This window comes from Antechinus flavipes, chromosome 3, assembly GCF_016432865.1.
Source record: "Antechinus flavipes isolate AdamAnt ecotype Samford, QLD, Australia chromosome 3, AdamAnt_v2, whole genome shotgun sequence".
In the NCBI taxonomy this organism is placed as follows: Eukaryota; Metazoa; Chordata; class Mammalia; order Dasyuromorphia; family Dasyuridae; genus Antechinus; species Antechinus flavipes.
The window spans coordinates 239,832,727-239,853,923 of record NC_067400.1 but is presented as its reverse complement, the minus strand read 5'-3'; the positions used below and the strand labels follow the sequence as shown (position 1 = coordinate 239,853,923).

General features: G+C 32.0%; 1 protein-coding gene across 1 annotated transcript in view; it reads left to right on the top strand.

Annotated features, from left to right (window-relative positions):
* NRIP1 (nuclear receptor interacting protein 1) overlaps positions 1-21,197 on the top strand; it is a 139,632-nt gene that overhangs the window by 45,321 nt on the left and 73,114 nt on the right. Inside the window, exon 2 of the mRNA XM_051984748.1 lies at positions 5,833-5,945. The gene's annotated coding sequence lies outside the window, so the exon portion shown is untranslated. The remainder of the gene's footprint in view (positions 1-5,832; positions 5,946-21,197) is intronic.

Below are 21,197 nucleotides of genomic sequence, written 5' to 3'. Positions count from 1 at the left end.
TGTTTTTCTGTACCAGACTGTTTATGTGTTCAGCCATCCTTTATCTATTTCAGATGAGGATGAGATTCATCTAATGCCTACTCTTGAAGTCATACCTCTTCCTCCTTTTTTTGTTACCTCTTATGTACCAGTTATAAGAAATAACATTTTCCACTATCCTTTTCCCTCCTTTTTATGTTACTGTATTTTGCCCTTGCCTTCCCATAGCTTTCCTTTTGTAAAATTCTCAGAACAGAACCAGTCCACTTCTAGAACTTCAGTTTGTTTTTTTTTTTGTTTTTTTTTTTTATTTAAGAAATATCTTATAATCTCAGTACTCTCCTTACCTTTTGGAGACATAAAAACATTATTAAGGTTCTAAAACACTTGTTTCTTCTCTGTCAAAATGATAACAGTTTCTTACTTCCCCTTCAAATTTCACATCCTTTTTTGGTTTATTTTGACTTATTTTACATTTTAAATTCTCTGCTTAACTACCTTTTCATGCTTGAAAATCTTCCACTGAAGTTCTACTACCTCCCCCCCACAGACTTTATTGTCCTCTTAGAATTTTACTTTGCTTAGTCTGATAAATTTGACTCCATTCTCCATATATTTGAGAAATTAGGCTTTTATTAGAGATACTTGCTATAAAAAATTTTACCTCTAGCTTTCTCCTTTCTAATTTTAATTGTATTTGTTTTGTTTATGCAAAAACTTTCTAATTTTATGTAATCAAAATGATTCATTTTATGCTTTGTAATGTTCTCTGTAAATTCTTCCTTTATCCATAGATTCATAAGTAATCTATTCCATTTTATTCTAATTTGCTGTTTTATGTATACATGATGTCCCTATTTTGACCTTATCTTGGATATAATGTGTGAGACATTGATCTCTTCCTAATTTTTGCCTGACTGTTTTCTAATTTTCCCAGCAGTTTTCCTCAAATAATGAATTTTTGTTCCCAAAACTTAGATCTTTGGCTTTATCAAACACTATGTTACCATGGTCATTTACTACTGTGTATTGTGCTACTAATCTACTGATCTACCTTCTGTTTGTTCATCAGTATTAAATTGTTTTGATAACTACTGCTTTATATAATACAGTTTGTGATCTGGCATGGCTAGGTTATCATTCTTTGTATTTGTTTTCATTAATTCCTTTTTTACTAATACTCTGATAATTCTTTTGATATTCCTTTGATTTTTTTTTCCAGATGAATTTTTATTATTTTTTCAAATTCTATAAAATATTTTTTTGGTCATTTGATTGGTATGACACTGAGTAAGTAGATTAATTTAGGTAGAATGAGCATTTTTATTATATTAGCCTAGCCTACCCATGAACCATTACTATTTTTCCGAGTCTTTAGATCTGATTTAATTTGGGTAAAAAATTTTGTAATTGTGTTCATATTAGTTCCTGGGTTTTATCTTGGCAAGTAGATTCCCAAGTATTTTTATTGTTTACAATTACTTCTAATAGAATTTCTCTTTTTAGTCTAATATGTATTTATGTGTGTGTGTGGGGGGGGGGGGAAGAATTACTCTCCCTGCCAAGAGGTGAATAAACAATAAAATTTCCATTACTTGGTAATTATCTTGTAAGAGCAACTTCTTGGTACAGTGCCTGCTCTGCAATCAGGAGGAAGCAAGTTCAAATTCTTCCTGAGGCATTTAGTAGCTTTGATCCTGATCAAGTTATTTAATCCTGTTTGCTTCAGTTTCTTCATTTTTAGAATGGGCTGGGGAAGAAAATAGCAAACCACTCTAGCATCTTTGCTAAGAAACCCCCAAATAGGTCACAAAGAGCCTGACAAGATTGAGTAACTACAAAAAATTTGTTCAATATTTCAAATGCTCATACTTTTTTATTGCAGTGATATTCATGCTATGCATAGGAAGCTTATTCTCTTTTTTTTTGAATTTTATTTTAAATTTATGAAATAAATAGCAATAGGATTTTTAAAAAAGATGCTTGCATAAGAAACTGCAAATCCGTCTTGTACAACTTGCTATTCCTTTTAAATATATAATAAAGTTATCATATACATTATTTTTTCCCTTCCCTGAAATGGCTACTATGACTACCATTAGACACACATATAATATGCATTATATATGGCATATATGTGTATATATACACACATTACATATAATGTGTGTTCATTCTTCTCTTTTTCAATTCTCTAGATGCAGATGGCATCTTCCTTCATAGATGTCCTTTGTAGTTAATATGGGTATTTATAATAGTCAAAGTGACTTAATTGCTCAAAATTGTTTTTAAAACAATATTGTATTGCTATATTACAATTACTGTATACATTGTTCTCTTGGTTCTGCTCATTTTACTCTTCATTGTTTTGAGCAAGTCTATCCATGTTTTTTTTTTTTAATTTTTACATAAAGCTTTTTATTTTCAAAAAACATTCATACATAATTTTCAACATTCATTCTTGCAAAACTTTGTATTCCAATTTTTTTACTCCTTCCCCTAGACTGCAAGTAATCCATGTTAAATATGTACAATTCTTCCATACATATTTCCACAATTAACATGCTGCTCAAGAAAAATCAAATCAAAAAGGGAAAAAAAATTAAAAAGACAAAAGGCAAACAAACAACAGCAACAAAAAAATGAAAATACTATGTTGTGATCCATACTCAGACCCCACAGTCCTCTCTTTGGGTGCAGATGGTTCTCTTCATCACAAGACCATTGGAACTGACCTGAATCATCTCTCCATTGGAAAGAGTCACGTCTGTCAGAATTGATCATTGTAAAATCTTGTTCTTGCTGTGTACATTGTTCTCTTTGTACTCATTTCACTTAGCATCAGTTCTTGTAAGTCTCTCCAGACCTTTTTGAAATCATCCTGCTGATGATGGGCATCCACTCATTTTCTAGTTCTTGTCACTACAAAAAGGGCTGCCACAGCCCTTTTCTTTCTTTCCTTTTTTATGATCTCTTTGGGATATAGGCCCATTAGAAACATTGATGGATTAAAGAATATGCATAATTTTACAGCCCTTTGGGCATAGTTCCATACTGTTCTCCGGAGTGGTTGGATCAGTTCACAAAGTCACCAACAACATTCATTATTATCTTTTCCTGTCATCTTAGCCTATCTGAGAAGTGTGTAATAATATCTAAGAGTTGCCTTAGTTTGCTATTCTTTGATCAATAGTGATTTATAGTATTTTGTCATACTACTAGAAATAGTTTTAATTGCTTCATCTGAAAATTGACTGTTCATATTCTCTGACCATTTGTCAATTGGAGAATGGCTTGTATTCCTATAAATTTCAGTCAGTTTTTTATGTATTTTAGAAATGAGGCCTTTATCTGAACCCTTGGATGTAAAATTTTCCCCCAGTTTACTAAGGAAGCTTATTCTCTTAGTAAATTCGTTTAAATGTTGTTTATGTAGTTTTCATAAGTGAATCAGAAACTTTTACGAATGTATATGGATTATGCACTGTGGATCATGATAATTTCTAATCTTTAAAGGTATGTATTATCTTTATTTTTTGCTTTTCTGTATTCTGTGACCTTGCAGTCACTAATTTCACTCTGGAAAAATTTCAAAGTAATATAATTAAAGTACTGTTTATTATCTAGCACAGTCAAAAATAAAAAAAAGCTGTTGGTTAGAAAGCTTTGTTTGTTATGTGTGGAGAGGTAACATAAGGTTAAATTTATTTCCTAAAGAGAGCTCGCAATTTTTATGTAGCTGCAGAAGTCTCCCCCCCCCTTCCAAAAGCCCAAGTTATTTATTTTAGTTTTGTTCTCTGAAGAAATTTTCTAAGTTCCTCCTCTAGCTAAGACAACTGTTTTCCAATTTAAATAGAAACAGAACTATGAAGGTTGATGTTGACTTAGGAAACTATAAATTAACATTATCTATGTTGTGTTGTATTTCTTAATTATATTTTTATCTGGTATACCTAACACTTGCTGACCTAGAGTTTGATACCTCTGACAAAGACCCTTCTCTATGTTTTTTTCTTTCTTCTCCCCACCCCTAGTCCTACTCCACACCATTTACTTGCTAAATCTTATGAAGACTCTTCTGGCTTTAATTATTACTTTAGTGACAGTTACATAGATGTCATTCTTAGCTGCCAACAGGGCAGTAAGGATTTGCAGACTTATGCCTGGCATGAGTTTTTCAGATGTCTAGCTATGATGCTAAACCACTTGGCTCAGGACCTAGGAAAGAGGAAACCTGAATCCTTATTCACCTGCTTAGTTGGGAGCTTTTCCCTCCCACTGGAAGATTATCTTGTAAAAAATATTGGCATGGAGAAGAATTAATTCTTAGACACAATTTCCAATGTACAGAGAATTAAAATAAAATTGATAAGCAGTTCTTTTGTTTCTCCTTCTGTGGTAATTTACAGATTTGTAGCTTGTGTTTCCCATGGAATTTTAAGACATTGCTGTAATTTGCAAGAAATTTCAGAGACCTGATAACCACCTTAGATATTGCATCTAAACAAGTTGGACAATGATAAGATGAAGTAGCTATTAAGAATAGAACTGAAGAGCTACCTGCTTTTCAACATGGTAGACCTAAGAATTTAGGGTACATATAAAGCTGATCCTAAATTATAGGTTTGGGGAATCAAATCTAAGTGGGACATACTCTGGTTCCAAGGCTGGTTTTTATCAACTATCTCTTTGAAAGCTTTTTTTCCCTCTAGATGGTGTAGAAGAGAGTGGGTGCAGAGCGGTTCCTAAAAGTGCCTTATTACTCCAGCAGTGGTTAGATCTAGTTGGGGAACTATCATTGATGGAATGATGATTATGTATGACTGTATTCAAGCCTTTCTGAAGCCTTCTAGGTCAACTACTAAGGGATATATAAGTAAGAGTATTTTGTGTGTGTTTTTGAGGAAAGGAGCAAAGTATAGGTCCTTTTATAGCTAATCATTAACATGCTTGGAGGGAGGCCAGAATTCTCATTTAGAATATATAGAAGTTTGTTCAGTTCTCTGTTATAAAGAACACAGCTCCTTTAAACAAAATAAACAATAGTGGAATAAAATTGGAATATAGAATAGAAATTGAAGAGCTACTCTTGGGCATATTGATGTAGGGATATAAACTGTATATAAACCTGTGGTCTTAAATAGAGGGAAAAACAGGTTATAGAACACAAGGGGAAGAAAATGTATAAAAAGCAAGAGAGCAAGCATATTCAATCATTAAGTTTATTATGAAGTCATTCTGATGATTTCCCCTTTATGCTTTTTTAAAAATTGCTGGCTATTATTACTTACACAGATTTCTCCTCATCTATGGTAAAATATCCATTCTTGAAGAATAGATACTTGATTTAGAACACTCTAGACTCATCTAACAAGAAATTTCCATTCTACATAATCAAAAGTCATAAGCTTTTATAATATAATAAAAACATAGTAATCATAGAAAATAAGACTAGAATAGCTATGAACATACTGTATTCTTTGAAGTACATTCTTCTGCCCGCCCTCCCCTAATTTTGTAAGAGGTATTCTAATTCCTCCTAATGTTTTTTGTCGAGAGGCAAAACGGTATTGTACAAAGGTGTTGGACTATAGAGTAGACACATCTGGGTTTGAATCCATATTCAGATAAATGATGGATATATTGTTTAACCTTTCAGAGGTTCAGTTTCCTAATCTGTAAAACTGGAATAATGTTTATACTTATTGTATTACAATTACTGTGAAATACTACCTTGAAAACTTTAAAGATTTATATGAATATTATTTATTATTCAGAATTATTAAATGCTTTGAAGCTTCATTTAAAGTAATAAAGTTTATAAAATAACCAGTTCTGTTTAAATTTTTTCAGGCACTGTTGGGATTGGAAAAATTGACCCACAGATGTGGTTACCTGTTGCCTGTAAGTAATTGATAGATGGTTTTCAGCATTCATTGTTTCAGCTACTGGAAGAAAACCAGAAGGTATGGCATTTTAAATTATTTTGTGTGTGTGTGTGTGTGTGTGTGTGTGTGTGTGTGTGTGTGATTACTATTACTAAGTTCCACTTTGTATGAGTTATTTAGCCATCAGCTCTAAGTTTTGTTAAATCAGTCATCTATTAGTAGGAAAGAAATATTAATTATGTAAAGAACTCTGAAGACTATTTTCAGTAATTATTCTTTGTAAGAAAAACTTTTATTTTGAATATCCAAAGTCTTGCCCACCTAAACACTTAGGATTGTTGAAATATTTCTTTGTAGCATAAAACCATTTAGAAAGTGTCTTTTATTTTATTTATAAATTCATATTCAGGTAACTTTAGATTCTTTTCTCACTTTAGCCATTGGTTTATCAAAGTGTACTAATGAAACCCTTCATTTTAAATAAATTTTTGAGGGAACTCTTGCAGTAAAGCAGCTTTAAAAATAACTTAACAATATTTACTATCAATGACCATAGATAATATAAGGGTTTTTTAAAAAAAGTTTTTCATTCCCTTGTCTTGAATACAAAAAGAAAAAAAAAATTAGTATTGTGAAATGTAATTTAACCACATTTCATTTTGCTTTTTAATTTTTCTTGATAGCTTTTGTTTTTAAATCATTTTCATTTTTGAATATATCCCATATCATTCTTCTAACCAAAGATCATTCTTTGTAACAAAGAGTAAAAACTGGGGAAGTATTTTAATGAAACTAATCAATATCCAAATTCTGAACTGTGTGATGTTATACATTCTTCCAATGTCCTTCCTTTGCAAAATAAGGAGAAAGAAGCAATTTAAAAAATTTATTTTCCCTTGTTGAAGTTGATCATTGTAATTACAAAGTATTCTGTTGTAGTTCTTCCTATTCACATTTTTACAGTTACATTGTATATTGTTTTCCTTGTTCTTCTTACTTCATTTGCATCAGTTCATGTAAGACTTTGTATACCTCTGTTGTTCATATGCGTTATTTTTATGGTATATTAATATTTAATTAAATTCATGTACTATAATTTTTTTTAGCCATTTCACATTCTTTGGTCTTGACTTTTTGCTTAAACAAAAAGTGATGCTATGAAACACGGTAGCATTTCTTTCAGCTTTGATGTCCTTGAAATATATGCATTTCAGTAGAGTCTTCTGGATTAGAATTATTTACTCACTTCTCATTCCACCCTCATTGTTTGAAGACCTGATTCTCCATGGACAGTTTCCTATTCAATATTCACTTTTATCTCTCACCTGCCTTCTCATTAGTTTTTAGTAAAAAATGCAAAGCATACTTTTTTGCTAAAATGATTATCTTATCTTTTCTCAAGAGGTACTTAATTTAAAAAAATACACAGTAAACAGTTAAATGAGCATTTATTAAGTACCTACTATGGGCCAGGCATTGTATTAAGCAATGGAAATACCAGTACAAAAATGAGACAATTCTTGCCCTCAAAGAGTTTCCACTGTCGGGGATACAACATGATCATAGGGATACTTACAATATCTGTGCCTTGCCTAATGGGGAGTAAAGGAAAAGTAACTAGTAATTGGGAAATTAATAAAGTCCCCTGAAAGAATGTAAGCTTCTTGAGAGCAGGGACTATTCTATTTTGTTTGTATCCTCAGTACATCTCTTGGCACATAGAAATAACTTAATTGTATGTTGTTTGAGCTTGAACTGAGCCTTGAAATGAACTACGAGTTAAAAGGAATGTGGAAACAGGGAAGGAGAACATTCTAGGTCTATATTAGAGGCACTGAGAAGTGAGATGATATGGTGTATATAGATAACATCAATTAGGCCATTTTAGTTTGAGCATAGGGTGCATGGATTAAAGTTAAGCATCTTGTAAGGATTTACTAGGGTCAGATTTCTGCTAACACAGCAGTTAACATTTTATTCTAAGGGAAATGGGGAACCATTGAAGCTTCTTGCTTTAAGGCATGAAAAGATTAGATCCATTAGATAAATCAGTTTGGCATCCCTGGGGGATGGTTTGGAATTATTAAATGGAACTACAGTTAGCAAAGCAGTAAGATTTCTACTCTGCTGAAAATATAATTAAATGCTGAAAGTTTTGAACAGAACTTAAAATTTTATATATTCAGAGTTATTTTCTGTTAACAAAACATTTTTTTATCTTTCTGGAAAAGATGAAATGTCTTTATGTCATTTTAATATAAACATAAAGGAACTCAAAATACTAATTTTCCTTCATTCTTGTTATTTTCAGTGAGAGAAAGTGTGTTGTTAATGTACTAGTGCTCCCTGAAACTAATTGTTTTCTTCCTTTTAGTAAACAATAAAATAACTTATCTGTTAGAATTAATACGTTTCTGAAAAGTACAAAATATATCATAAAGCAGTTATGGAGACAATTCTTTTTGTTGTTTTATGTCAAATTACATATCTATTTGAGAATCTTTGACTATGTCTTTTATTTCAGAGAAGTATCAAAGAAATATAATAGAATCATTGAGAAGTTTCAGTGAATAAGAAGACAGCATTTTAGTGATATCTATGAAAGGAAGAGAAGATAGGCTGGTCATATGATAAAGAATGACATGGAACCATTCATGTAATTTACCTGTCAGGGGAGAGTGAGGAAGAGCTCCAAAATGTTGAGTGAACCTTATGGTAAGACATGAACAACAGTTGCACAGCACAGGATTGGCATCATTAGAATATCCAAATTGAGATAATAGATGCATTTGAGAATTTGAATTAAAGAAGGAATTAAAATAAGTGCACTTATAAATGTTAAATAAGAGTTTCAGATTAGGAGGGAAATAAGGATACTTCTGTATGCATATAAAAATGCATACTTATATTTTTAGAAAGCTAATCCTTAGTATTGGATTTTTAAAAACTATACAGCTGTATTTCCTATTTTCTCTAATAATATTTAATGTAAATTTTCCTTGTAAAACATAATTGATTCTATTCTAGTGTATGGTATATAGTAAATACTTAATAAATACTTGTTAACTTAATAGCAATAGTTTTCTGTTTGGATTTTTCAATGCTTGATTTTTAAAAATAATTCATGCTGGGCTGAAAAAGCACTTAAATTAAAAAAAAGTGTTTGTCAATTTAAGTATGTGTTTTTGTCTCTAATTTTGTGCCTGATCATTTCAATTAAATCAAGCCTTTTTAGTAGATCAACAGACATTTAAATGTTTGTTTTATGTCAGCTACCATTTTGAGTAAATGACGACAAAATGTCAGAAGAAAAATAAGTTCCCTGTTCTCTGGGAGCTTACATTCTAAGTATATACAAAATATATACAGTTTTGCAGGGGAAAGACCCTATGTGTTGAGGGAATTAGGAAAGGACTCAGTTTGAAGGTGGTGCATGAACAAAGCTTTTAATGAAAATAAATATTCTAAGAGATAGATTACCTTCCAGTTATGAGAGACAGCTTGTGCAAAGGCATAAAGGCTAGTGTATTCCAATCTGGTTGTGAAGGGCTTTAAGTGACCAACAGAAGAATATAATTGATCCTAGAAGGAAATAAGAAACAATTGGAGTTTACCTAGTAGGTAACATGATCATAAGTCCAAAGTTGAAAGGGATCTTAGAGGTCATATATCTAGTGTAAGTCTTTAATTTTATAGATGAGAAAACTGAGATCAGAAGCTAAGTGAATTGCCATATAGATAGTAAACGTCAGAGTTTACTCAGTCAGAGTAGACTCAGTGAATTCTAAGGCATTACTGTAATAACACTTTGCTTGCTGTATTAAAATGGATTAAAGAGGGGGAGACTTAAACAGGGAGACCAATTAGAAGGCAATAGTTCTGTAGAGAAGTGATGGCACTTTGAACTATAGGATGGTTTTATAAACAGAGAGAAAGGGACCAGTAATTTAAGGATCAGCCAAAAATATAAGAAAGAGGCAGTCATTTTCTCAGATTAGTTGGGGTGGGTCTTGAGGGGGGTACTATTTTAGGGACTAGAAAAGAGAACAAAGATTTGAAACCAACTTTGTGGGGAGTGTAAAATAGCTACAAACTAAACAGGTTTGTACAAACAATTTTTTTTTTTACACATGTACAGTTATTTGTATATTTACCATATTGCATCAAACCTCAGGCCACAAAAAAAGAATTACAAAATCTAATAGACTGCAGTCATATTTCATGAATTAAGTAATAGTATTCTTCTACTTTTATTATAACATCTGAGAATTTAGAGTTGGAGAGCATCTTAAAAGCTATTTTGTCAGAGACATTAAACTTTCCTAAATATTTTAATTTAATTAGCTGTATGGCCATGAGTAAGCTTACTCCTGTGAAATAAGGACATTGGATAAGATGGTCTTTAAAGCCCCTTCTGTTTCTAAAATCTTTTGTACTTTAAGTTTATTTCCAACTCTTAGCAAATCTAATTTTGACTTCTTTCTCTTTTTAGGGCATGTGTGGTTTAAAAAAAAAAAAAAAGAATTTTCTTTCCCCATTGAGTTAATAGCACATTACAGACTGTTACATTAGAATTTCTGTTGTTCAGTCAACAAGAACTCATAATGGCTTGACAACATCAATTCTCATATAAATAGTGTTTGTATGTAAAACAAATTAACATGGTCAGATTTGTTGAGGAGGAACTTATTTTTACAAACATCCAATCTAGACATTCTATTCCATACCTCTACTCATATTCAGTTCTAATACCAAGGCTTTTGAATTATATGTACTCATTTCTTTGATTTTTCCTGTGAGCACCAAGTGTGTATGTGTGGGAGCAGTGTATGTGTATACATTTATTAAACTATATTAGGCCATAAACAGTAAGCGTATGAATACTACTCTTCTACACAAATTCCTTAGATTACCACTACTTTTACCCTTTTTTTTTCTTCTGCTATTCCTGAAATTGTATGTGGTTACTTGTGGGAAGTAGGAATTGATGTGAGGAGATAAGGCAAGAAAAAATTAACTTTATAGGATCAGATTGAAGAGATGCCTTTTCTCCCTAATAACTGAATTCCTTTAAAGTATTAAGGTCCTGAAGTGGTTGTACTTTTTGTTTTTATCAGTTGGATGATTGAACTGTTTCTGTTTGATGGGGACAAATTTGAGAGACGTTAGTTAACAGTTTCTTTTACAGTTTTTTAGTAGACTGGTACCTTCCCAAATTTAGGTTTTAGAATTCCTCCCAAATGCTAATAAAAAAAGCAAGCAAAATTATTGTTTATTAAATATGAGTCAATTATAGTTTTATATTGATTAGGACCTATTGATGATGCTATGTCATTGTATTTTTAGGTGTGGTTTGCACATTTAATGTTTTGGGGCCTAAGTAAAGGATATTCCAAATATAGGTCAATATATATCATGGGTTCTATGACCATTCCAAAACAACAACAACAACAACAAAATCCAAGATCTACCTAACAATCCATACAGAAAAGGTCAGAAGAATGAAAAATGCTTGTTATTTGGAATATGATATAGAGTTGGAAAATCTATTGTAGGGTCTTAATAGCTGGAGGTGGCGTGGTGGATAGAGTGTGGGATCAGGAGTCAGGAAGATCTGAGTTCAGTCTGGCTTCAGATTATTTCTTAGCTCTGTGATCCTGAGATAAGGGAAATCATTCCTGAAAGGAATTATTGGAAGAGGAGATATATTAATAGCTGGTATTTCTCTAGTATAAGATTTTCACAGCATTTTATTTACATATACATCCCATTTGAGGTACTATAGGAAGAATTATGCCTTTTCTAATATATGAAAAAAACAGGTTCTGAGATGAAGTGACTTGTTCATGTACAGGCAGTAAGTCATCAGTGGAATTTGAACAACCAAATCTTTCCTGATGGAAGTCTAGCATATGAGACAATAAACAGCTTTGGTGCTATGCTGTAAGACTTTCCAGTCTTGTCCCTTCTAGCTCTCTGTGTAATCTCAAATAAGTAGTTAATCTTTGTGTGGCTCAGTTTACTCAGCCATAAAATTTAAGAGTCAGAATAGATGATCAATCCTAAATTTTAGTGTCCTATTTTACTATTTAACATTATTAGAGAAATTGATGAATCAATGTTTATTTCATGTAACTATTGACATGTATTATTTGATACAGAGATTTTGGTCAGGTATATAACCCCCATTCTTGAACTGATAGGAACTATCTACTTGAACACATTCCACCTTATCACAGTTCCTGGGGATGCTGAGCAATTTCTAGTGAAAACTGGGACTGCCTATGAGATTTCTTAAAGGAGGCATACCTAAATCTGTCAAATTGTGCTCCCAATAATAGATTTCAGTGTATGGTCCTTTATGCTAATTAACTCCTTTCTTCTGTACTTATGTATAAATCCAACCTTATGGTAATATAATTTTATATAACAATAAAGTTCATATAGGCAGAAAGTGGATCCAAGCAAATTTTTAAATTTACCCACAAATGAATTTTTAGCATTGTATTATATATATATGGCTCTAAAAAGAGCCATATAAGATTTCATCAGTGCTACTATCTTAGATGTCCTGATTTCTTATGAGTCTGATAAGTCTCTTACTTTTGGAAAGTATAATTATGAAAAGTGGAATTGATAGGGAACAGAATTAAAAGAAAATGAAATTAAAATATTCTGAAAAGAGACTATTATATGTAACTAACTTCTGGACAAAGTAATGTATTCTAGGACAACCAACACATCCAATTGTATGGTATCCTTTTCAAGGATTAACTTTTTATATTATATTTCTATTTATATCATAAAGCTATATTCTTATTTTGATGGCTAAATTAAAAAAATTTTTTTTTACTTTCCAAAGTTAAGGGAAATCTGATAAGCTAAAATACAAGTAATCAAAATGGATAGTAATATTTTCTGTCAAAAGAAAGGATGACCATTAAAGTCATGTCAGGAAAGTTAGTCTCTTATAACCTTGTTGTTGTTCACGAATTTTTCAGTCTTGTTTGACTCTTTGTAACCCCATTTGGGGTTTACTTGACAAAAAATATTGTACTGATTTATCATTTCCTTTTCCAGCTCATTTTACAAGGCTAAGTGAATTGTCCAGAGTTACACAGCTAGTAAGTGTCTGAGGCCAGTTTTGAACTCTGGAAAGAGGAGCCTTTTAACTCTTGGTCCAATACTCTGTCCAGTATACCACCTTGCTACCCAAATGTTGTTGTTATTCAGTTTTGACTCTTTGTGACTCCTTTGGAGTTTTCTTAGCAAAGATACTGGAAGTGGTTGCCATTTCTTTCCTTCAAAATATTGTAGAAAATATCTAAATAATAAAGTATATAAACATTTAAATAATAAATAAATACAAAAATATTGTAGTGACTTGCTTTTGCTCATTTTGTCAGAAGAAACAGAGGCAGAATTTAAATGATTTACTTAGGGTTATGCAGCTACTATGTCTGAGGCCAGATTGAAGTTCAAGCCTGGTATTCTACCTAATGCATCACCTTTCTCAAATGTAATTCAAAAAGGGGAATTCCAACTTTTTGAGTAGTGTCTCCCTCTTGATATATAGCCTCCCAATTTGATGACTTTAAAGAACAGTACTTTTTAGGATCTATAATTTCTGGTTATTTTTGTTCATTTTAAGTTAGTTTCATTGCATGTTGGCCCATTTTGCAGAATCTACAGAAGCACCAATGGTACAGTTGAAAGAGAAAACAAGAAGCATTGTTTTTTTAATTCCCTTTGCTATATAAAATAGCATATGGAACATATAGTAGAACACTCATATGGAACACTCTTTTATAAGAGCTTGCACAGTATTAAAAAATAAAGAATCAAACTATTGGGCAGTGGAATCAACTCAGGTATTCTTAGATTTTCTTTTTTGCAGGGATTCTCATCTTTTTAGGATGCATCATTAACTCTTACAATCTGATTGAAGCCTGTGGATCCCTTCTCAAAATGTTTGTGAAATGTTTAAAAAGTGCATAAGATTATAAAGGAAATGAATTATATTCAGATGTACTTGTCAAAATAATATTTTTTTAAATGTCATGAATTCCCAGGTTTAGAGCCCTTTTCTTGTAAGATAGGCAACTGTGTTTTTAAAGAACAAATATACATTAATTTGAATGATCTTCATATTTCGCTGTCTCTTTTAAATTTAGGATTGTAAATATAAAGTTCTTGGTTGTGTGTTATATCTACAGTGAATGCCTCCCTTTCCCTCTGCCCCCATTTCAGCAACTTTAAAAATGAATGGTAAATTCAGTTAATAGGTGAGAACATGTTAAATTCAAAATGGCACATATCAATCTTTTAAAAATGTTTCTGGGTATGTGTGCATTTAAGGAAATATTGTCATTAAATCATTGTTTTTAAAAACACATAGCAATTGGTAATGACAAAAAAATTTTTTTGGTAAATCTCAAACATGAAGACTCAGTCCTTTTCTGAATTTGCATTGGAAATAAGTGAAATGATTTAATACTATGAAACACCATCTTTACCAATAGATTCTGAACAAAGATGCTTCATGAAAGTATTTCATCTAATCCACAAAGGTGCAGAGAAGTAAGTGGGTGCATTTTAATCTCTCTCTTTCATTCCCTCATTCACACCTAGAGTATACACTCAATAATAATCCAATCCAAGATTTCTCTGCAATATAAATGTACACTGTTCTATTTCAGTAGTATTAAATTCCAACATCCAAAGGGATAGCAATATGAGCTTCATCTCCTTTGTGTGTATATTGTGTACATAAGGAAAAAAATACAAAAATACAAAAATAGAACCCTGTAACGATTTGTGAGTATGGATTTAGGAAAATTATTTGTATGTTTGTTTTTTGTGTTAAGTGTTACACTATACAGTTTAAGATTATAGATCCAGAAATTGAAAGGGCCTTAGAGGCCATCTGGTTAAATCGTTTTATATCACAGAAGAGAAATAGGAGGTCCAGGGATAATGTAGGATTTGCCTAAGGTTACACAAAAAGTAAATTCTAGAGGCCTGGTATGAATCTGGAGGATCTGTTAATCCTTATATAAGACTTAAGAAAAAAGATCTAGATCAAAACCTCAAAGAATTAGAGGAAAGAGAATGAAATAATTTCTTTTGCCTTCAATATAAAGGCCTTTATAGCTCTTTAGTTTTTTAGTATATCAACTAAATTAGATCAAACTGACTTTTGATTATCTCATCATGAATCTGGATTGTGACTAGAAGTGGGTAGATGGGAATTTGACTTAAGTATCTAGAAGAAAAAAAATTTAGCATTAGAAGAAAATATTCTACTATGCAAGCAAAACATACTGATCATGAAGACAGGATAGGATATACAAAGTTGATCTAAGGCCAGAAATTTCCCAATTAAATGAAAAACTAGTATTAAAAACTTACTGCAACTTCTCAATGGGTCAGCAAAAGAACATACATATTCAACACCACATGGAATTGTTTTCAAAAAGCAAATAAGTACTGAGGCAGAACACATTCATTGCAGATCATAATGCAATAAAAACAGTAATTGATTCAGGGACCATAAACAAAAAATGTAGAGCTAAATGGAGAATCAATGAATCCTAAATAACATACTTGATCAAAGATTAGATTGTGAAAACAATGACCATGTAAGAGAAAATGATAATGATGAAACAGCATAACAAATTTTCAGGAGGCAACTAAACCAGTCTTTAGGGGGAAAATTAAATGCTTAAAAATTAGAGAAAATATAGGAACAGAGGGGATTAAGTAAACCTCATATTAATTTGATAACATTTGAAACCCAAGGAAGAATCAAACCAAAAAAGTAAGTATATAAGGGCAGCTAGGTGGTATAGTGAGTGGATAGAGCACCAGACCTCATCTTCTTAAGTTCAGTTTTGGCCTAAGAAACTTATTAGCTATGTGACCCTGATTAAGTCATTGATCTTGCTTTAGTTTCCTCATTTTAAAAGAAGCTGGCAAAGGAAATGGCAGATCAGTCTCTCTAGTATCTTTTCCAAGAAAACCCCAAATGAGGTAAGAAAGAATCAAACACAGCTGAAAAATGACCCAATAACAACAAAATAACCAGAAACAAGAAGATATTAGAGAGGAAACAAGTAAATTTGAAACATAACACCCCCAAAAGTAATAACTTAAAAGCTAGTTTTTTGAAAAGACTAAATAAAATTGCTACAACAATTATATGATAGCAAAACTGAGATCACAAAAGAAATACAAGGAATACCTTCCAAAATATTAAACATAATCATACCTCAACTTTTACGGGGGTGATATTTTTAGGAAATGGCATGAAAGTAAAAAGCATTAATGTTGATAGATTGAACCTATGAAAAATAGGGACTTTGATTCTTGTGACAAGTCAAAATTATTATCTTTGGCTGAAAATATGCTTTTCTGTGTACACACACACACACACACACACACACATTTTTTAACAAAACATGCCAACTCAAAAATAAGTCTCAGGAATGTTTGGTTACAAAAATTAAGCCCATAAGTGTTGAGGATTGACTATTAAACTATCAAAAGACCAGAGAGAAATCTTAATTCAGTCTTAGAAAAGAAAATAGATTTAGTTCTTAATAGACTAGAGATAAAACCACCTGGTCTTGATGAATTCACAGGAGAAGTTTGTCAAACATTAAAAAACAAAACAAAAAAAAACAAAAAGCAAAACAACAACAACAAAAAAACAGTATCCATATTTTACAAATTATTCTCAAAAATTGAGAAAACAAGCATTCTCCAGTTTTCTTTTATAAGATAAATGCAGTCTTACTATATAATCCAGGGAAAGATAAAACAGAAAGAAAATTATAGATCAGTGTCATTAATGAAACTTGATTCAAAAATTTTAAACAAAATCTTGTTAGATGTCAATGAGGATGATTCAGCATTAGGCAAACATCAACACAATCACATTAAAAACTAAAACATTGAAAATAACATAATGATGTCAAGAGATATTGATAAAACTTTTGATAAAATAAAATACTTTATGATAAAAAAAATCATGCTTTAAAGTATAGGCATGTGTAATATTTAATAAAAAGAGAACCTAAAATTAAAAGCATCATGTGTAATGAGAATACACTGTATTTTTTCCAGTAAATATGGGAGTGAAGCAAGAATGCCCACTTTTCTTCTGGAAAAACTAGTAGCAGCAATAATACTGGAGAAAGAACTTGAAGGAATAAAGATAAGCATGGAAAAGCTAAATTTGTTCCTCTTTGCTTCTATTAAGATGGTTTACTTGGAAAATTGTAGACAATCGATGAAAATTAAAATTGAGACAATACTTGCAGCAAAATGTTAGCTTACAAAATAAATGAAAAATCAACAGCATTTCTATATAATAAAGACAGAGCACAAACAGTAGCAGAAATCTCTTTCCAAATAATCATAAAATGTATAAAGTATCTTAGATTGACCTCCCAAAGCATGATCCTTATTTGATTAAAACTGGTAGGAAAATTGGCTAATAATCTGTCAGAAATTAAGCTTAGACCATCATTTTATACCAAATTTTATGATGTGGAATTCCATGAATTGATACATGTCTATATATTAAAGATTATAAACTGAAAATGTTAGATATATCATGTATAGTATTACTCAAATAAGGATACAGGGAACTAAAATATAAATTGATACATTTGTAACCTAAAATATTTTTTGATGAAGTTTTGTATATCTTATAGCTCTTTTGAATACAATGTTCTCTTTGAATAGGAATGGTTCTTGATTTTACCTATCTTGGATAATAAATCAAAGAAATTTCATTCCTTATATATATATATAAATATAAATATATATATAAATTGATACATGTGGTTACTTGAAATTGTAAAGTTTCTGCACAGACATTACCATATTTAGGATTAGGAGGAAAGCGGTTGAATGAGGGGAAAAAACAACTTTGAATGAAATTTCTTTGATTTATTATCCAAGATAGGTAAAATCAAGAACCATTCCTGTTCAAAGAGAACATTGTATTCAAAAGAGCTATAAGATATACAAAACTTCATCAAAAAATATTTTAGGTTACAAATAATAAGTGATGTCAATCAAAATATCTTTGAAATTTTATCTCTCGTGCTGCAAACTGACAAAAAAAAAGGCAAAAAATGATGCTATTTTAGAGGGGTTGTGGAAGGATAGGCAAACTAATCTGTTATTGGTGGAGCTGCCAAATAGTACAATCATTTTGAAAAGTAATTTGGAATTATGCAAATAAATTGGTCCTAAGGTATTCTTATCCTTTAAATTAGGAGATTCTGTTGCTGAGCTTATACTCTATTGAAGCCACCTTAACATTTCCACAAACTCAAAAATTAGCAGTATTCTTGCTAAGAATTGTTTCCAGTTAAATAAAGGCAAGAAAATAATATATAACATCTTAACTACAACACTGCACATTGAAAAAGTCTATACACCAAAAAAAAAAAAAAAAAAAAAAAAAAAATTATGTGCGTGGGAAAGGGAGAGAGATAAATAGGGAGAAATTGAAATAAATGTAACAATATTGAAAAGCTCAAGCAGGATTCAAATAAGAGATATGAAAAGACATTCCCAGTAGAGAATGTCTTTTCCCAGATCAGGTCTGATGAGAACAGAGTAAGGAATAGAATTATTGTCTTTCTATTCTAAAAGCTATCACCTTCTTAATCTATTTCAGGTTTGCTTTAGCCTTTTTGGCTGCTATGGTCACACAGGTGTGTCCACTGTATACTTCACTAAAACACCTAGCTCTTTTTCAACACATTTATTTCTTTTTGAATCTAAATGCCTTTGGAACATTTAATTCAAGAAGTCAAAGAGGAGGCAGCTAGGTGATGCAGTGGAGAGAGCACCAGCCCTAAAGTCAGGAGGACCTGAGTTCAAATATGGTGACCCTGGGCACTGCAGGGCTTGTCACTTAACCCCAATTGCCTCAGGAAAAAGAGAGAGAGAGGGAGAGGGAGAGAGACTGAAAGTTAGGAGTGAGACTACAGCTGTTTATACAGATCTGCATAGACATAATTAAGTGCTTGGGCACTGATAAGGTGATTAAGAATATTTTGGGGAAAAAGGATCTACTGTATTTCCCCGATAATAAGACACTGTCTTATTAAAAAATTTTTTGGACAGAAAAACACCAGAGGGCTTATTTTCAGGGGAGGGCTTATTTTAATGAACATTGGCAGCAATTTTAATAAACAGGTAAATGTGAACAAAAAAAGTACCTTTATTCAATAATGATCATGTCATCTTCTTCAACAACATCGTCATAAGTGTCCATACCCTGAATTCCATCCTGGATGTCTTGCGCCTCTATTTCCTTCAGAAGAAGTGGACCCAATCTGTCATGTCCAGCAATATAGCTCTCTTTAAATGAACATGTCTTGTCCAGGTAACCTGCTCATAGTGCTTTGGCGACACAGCCGTCAGTAATTTTATCCCATGACTTCTTCACCCAAGTAATGACTTCTTGCAGACAGGGCTTCACAAAGTTTCCATGCTGATTTCTTTCCATTCTATTTTCAATGTAGTCATTGACTTCCATGCGCAAATGGTCCTTGAATGGCTTGTTTATTGCAATATCAAGAGTCTGGAGATAGGCAGTCATTCTTGCAGAAATCATTACTTGATCTATTCTTCTCTCTGCAAGGAAGTTCTTCATTTCTTTAGCACGGTGAATGCTGGCTGAGTTCTTCTTTTATCCTCCATCATGCCCCTTTTATCCTCCATCATGCCCCCTCACTCCCGCTTACATACCGGGTTTTTATGTTGTTCTGCCTCAGCTCTCCTTCGCGGCACTGCTCTCAATGGCGCCAGCAAGCAAATCACTGGGGAAGAACAGGATGACGCGCTCACTACTGTAGCTCTTATTGGATGCAGCTCGGAGCGTGGCGTGCATTTCACCCAGGGGGGAAGGAGAGGACCCGCATACAGCGGGTACCATAATGTAGCGTGTAGCGCAGGGGATCACCTTCACTACAGTAGCAATCTCAAGACGGCTTATTTTTGGGGGAGGGCTTATTTTAGAAGAATCTTACACAGTAAAGGGAGGGCTAATTTCAGAGGAATCTTACACAGTAAGGGGAGGGCTTATTTTCGGGATAGGTCTTATTATCGGGGAAACACAGGTAGGATAGTAAAATGATATGGTGTGATAATTAAGAAAATTAAGATAATTTGATAATTAAGAAAAGGAGACCAAGGAGGAATTGGAGACTAAGAAAGAATTGTTGGACAGAGAATAAGACAACCTAGAGGGAATGGTGTCATGAAAACCTAGAGAGTAAAGGGTATTTTACCATTACAGAATGATTAGCAGCTTCAAATCCAGCAGAAAGTACAAGAAGGTCAAGGACTAAATAGTCCATTGGATTGTGGTAACTTTCTTTTTTAGCATTACATATATATGGGGCAGGAAAACTGTTAGTGCCAAAGTATTTACAATTTCTAGTATTTACAATAATTTAAAAGTTCACATTTGTATTATTAAAAAAAATGTTTATTTTTACTGTTGTTTCAAGTCCTTCATTGATTTTGTTTGTCTAACTGATGTCCTTTCTGGTCTCTGCTTTCACTAAAAAAAGAGATAGAAATGCATTCAAATAGTTAATGTCAACTTCATAGAAGTTATTGTGCCTGAAATTAAATATATTAAATTAAGTTCAGGGATAATTTATTGATTTTTAAAACTATCCTTTCATTTCCTCTCTGTCTCCCTTATGCCATCAACATAACAGTCTTAGGATGTTGGCTTTTCTACCCATTCAATCAAGAATTCATGTCATTGACTTGAGGGTTTCTTGAGGCATTCAGGTGGTTTCAGGACCTTTGATGGAAAAATAACCCAACAGTCTAATGAGGATGGGATTGTAGAGGAATTAGATCAGTTTACATGCTAGGAAACTTTTTTGGATAATATTTCTTATAGCATGCTAGTGTCCTGAAACACTGAATAATTTCTCTAAAATTTACAGTTTGAAAAAATTAACAAGAAAAGTAATCATACTTTCTAAAGAAGAAGACAAATAGTCTGTTGGCCAGAACAACTGATTTATCTTTGTCCTCTATTTTAATATAAAAGTTTAGGATTTTTAGAAATTCTCAAATATGTTTTTGATTCCATTCCTAGAACCATCTCTTGATTTTGTATGTTATATCATATTCATCAGTTTGCAGTGTAAAATTGAAGAGCTAAAATTTACCTTATAGGTGTCAGGATGATCAGAATCTGAGGCATGAAATTCCAAGCACAATCTATTTGTTAGCAAGGCTAGTAATTGCCACAAATAGAGATCATTGGCCTCTCAATGA